This window comes from Phascolarctos cinereus, unplaced genomic scaffold (assembly GCF_003287225.1).
Source record: "Phascolarctos cinereus isolate Bilbo 61053 unplaced genomic scaffold, phaCin_HiC Scaffold_1;HRSCAF=81, whole genome shotgun sequence".
In the NCBI taxonomy this organism is placed as follows: domain Eukaryota; kingdom Metazoa; phylum Chordata; class Mammalia; order Diprotodontia; family Phascolarctidae; genus Phascolarctos; species Phascolarctos cinereus.
Genome location: NW_027555514.1, coordinates 258,299,824 through 258,303,292, shown reverse-complemented (window position 1 = coordinate 258,303,292; position 3,469 = coordinate 258,299,824).

Genomic DNA, 3,469 nt, shown 5'->3' with positions numbered 1-3,469 from the left:
GCTATGTGACCCTGGGCAGGTCACTTAACCCCGATTGCCTAAAAAAAAAAACGTGTTTTACCAAGTGCGGTGTTCTTTCTTTCTCCTCTGCTTTTTGCATATATCGTATCTGATAAGCATGAGAGTAGTGCTAGTGATGTACCTGCATCAACCTGTAGGCTTTGAAATCAAAGAAATACAGTTGCTATCAACCTTTACAAGTTGTATCCAAAAGTCCCCACCAGAATCTCTGCAGATGTTTTGATTTGCCTCATCCTCCTCAAATTAAATCCTTTTCCCCATTGACAACACTAAAAATATGGATACAGATGATTTAATTGTATTCTTCTGCATTATTTGTAGTTTTGAATTCATTGTATATATATTTTTTTCCATTGCAAGCATACAGCACTTCAGTTACATGTTTTTTGGTTTTAATAGACATTGGTGTGCTAACTTCAGAATCTAGTCCTCATTCATAACATTGTTTCTATAGAAAAATCCGTTACTCTTTCCAAATAACCTACATACCAATGTCCTTTTTGAATGCTATTCGTTTTGAAGTTGAGAATTTACTGTACACATAAAAATGTAACTGATTGTACAAGCCAGTATGTAATGAGTGCCAAGTCAAGGGAACACTTGAGGGCTGTTAAAAGTTCAGAGAAGCTAGAAAATCGCTTTGAGTTTGGGGGAGGTCAGAAGGGTTTTCAGGAGTAAATGAGATTCAAACCAGGCTTTGAAAACAAGTTAGTTAAGCAAAGAGGAGAATGTGTAACATGGGGAGAAATGGTATGAACAAAAGCATGGAGGAAGAATGAATGAGAAATGATTGAAAATAAGGAATTCTTCATGACGATATTGGACAGTCATAGAAGGTTTACTGAACAGGGAAGTGACGTGATGAAAGTGACGCTTTTAGAATAAGCAGTCTTGTGGTGGGAAGCAGCAGGTTGGTGGGACTGGAACTTGAATAGAAGTAGAGAGGCCCTTTAGAAGGCTGCTGCTGTAAGTAGTGCCAATCTGAAGTGATGGGGCCTGAGCTAGAGTGGTGGAATGAAAATGTTCAGGAGAGAACATTAAGGTAGAGTTGACAGAGTTTGGGGACTGATGAGGATGTGGGGGAGAAGAGTTTGAAGGCCTCTGAGATCTTTGAGATTGGATGATTATTTGTACCATGGTGTGGGTTTGAGAGTCTGTGTCTAAAGTACTTCGCCCCAAGTTGTAAAGAGGTAAAAGAGCTCCAGACACAATGAGGATAGTCAGCTTTCCAGCCACTGGGCACTTAGTCATGTTGGAGGCCTGTCTGCCTTAGAAACTTATACCTGGAATGAGTGGTTTAACTTGATGAACTCGGGGTCTTGTCCAGCTATACATCTGTGAACCTGTCGTTTTATTGGTATAGGCTACTGATGAGGAAACACCCTCAACCAATGCAGAACTGAAGGCTCAGACAGTTGGTTTCTTACTGAAATGTTACTTGCCCAAGGTCACACAGTATGTGTTGGAAGCAGGACTGGAACCTGGCTGTAAGCCAGGCTCTTTACTACAACAGTCAGTCACTAATTTCTGTATCAGAACTTTCTATTAGCATTAGTTATGGGGATCTTTTGGTGAAAACATTTGAATCGGTTGTCAGTTGACATGTAGTTGAAAGAACCTTGGAATGAGAGTCAGAGGACTTCCTCTGCCCCTTATCAGCTGTGTGTGTAATGGTAGACACCTCCCTTTACCCCTCTGGGCCTTAGTTTCCTCATCTGAAAAATTAAGAGTTGCACTAGATAATACCTAAGTGTCTTACAGCCACCTAGGAGAGATGACTCCTAGGAGAGCATGATAAACAAATCTACTACACACTAAAAATGAAGAAGCCCAAACGTTGTTCTTTCTCTGTCCAAATAGTTGGGTCCAATGAGTAACTTGGCCCATTGTGTATAGCCTTCTGCCCATTTTTGGTCTTGAGCTCCTTCTGATTGATGGTCCACGTGTTTTCTGACAGACAGGGGCTCCCCATTTTACTCCTATCGGTCTGACTTGTGAACTTTCTTGTTTGTTAGGGGGTCCCAGAGAGAGGTTTTGCCCATCATTCTTTCTGTTGTTTTTGCTTGATTGCAAGATTTTGTTCTTGGAATTTTGTGGTGGGCCATCATATTGGTGTGTGGTTCATTGATGGGAAAACGGAGTTTTTTACCATTGTTATTGAGAGGTGTCCCCTCAGCTATCTCATGGATACAGCTGAAATGATAAGTGGATAAGTTGTGCCTTCTTAAATTCAAAAAACATTTCCGAGCTGACTGTGCAAAGCCCTGGGGACCCTGAAAGGACAACAGAAGGAAAGCCTTTGCACCCAGGGCGCTGGTATTCTCACGTTGGCAGGAATAGACAGTTTGGATCGTCACTCGAGTGCAGCCTTGGAAGAAGAGAGGCTGAAATGCCACCTGCCCTTTGTGATGGAATGGGCAACGGAATGTTGGATTTAGGAAGAGCCAGATGGCCTAGTCTGCTCTACCTTGTCAAGAGTGACCACTGAGGTACATTTGCTCTATCTTTGTCATGCTCCAAATCATCTAGCCATATGATGCTTTGTCTGAAACAGCCTCCTTGCGTTCTCTTGAGCCAGTCAGCTGAGGTGTCTTCTGCAGTGGTGAATGGAAACTGCAAAGGTAGTACTCACTTAACCATGAGACTGCTGGTAGAGAGGAAGAACAGAGAGATACCCACATTTACGGGGCAGACAGAGGGAAAGAGTGGTCACAAAGGTAAGAGGACCAGGATCATATGGGAAAAGAGAGCTACAGGACCATTCCCTAGAAGAGAATTTCATTGATAGATTTAATCAGCAAACACTGATGTTAGGTATGCTAGGCACTGGAGTGTATGGGGTGTCCGGGGAGAACTAGCACCTCTGGCTTTGGGGCTTGCCATGCCCTTTTCAGCGCTGGTTGTCCATCTTCACCCACCTCTGACCTGTGACTCCAAGAAGCTGTAGCATGAGCAGTGGCCACACTCAAGTAAAACTTTTTTTTCAGATGGTCTAAACTAAATTGAGGGTAACCAGTTAGTGAGTTAGGGCACTGTCTACTCCAGACATGTGAAGATCTCTTCCAGTGGAATGGGAGGATGAGAACTGTTTGTTCCAGTGGCCACAAAGGTGGCCAGACTAGGCACTGTGGAGTGCTTAAAGCTTGGTTAGACATCGAAGATGCCAAAGTCATCCACTGAATTCTAGGCCAGTGCCAGTCATCTTGACTTTCGTGCTGCCACTGGACTTCTTCAGGGACTCTGGAAGAGAGAGTGAGGGTGATGACTTGGCCCAGCTCTGCTTCAGTTAAATCCAATTCACATGCAAGTCAAGACACCACCCATTTACACTTTATCCTGACCCAGCATTGTGATTTCATTGGTCCCCTTCAAGAGCAAAGGAGGAAGGAACTGCAAGACACTGGAGATTTCTTTGAATTTACAAAGAATGAAATCATCCCCACTCTTA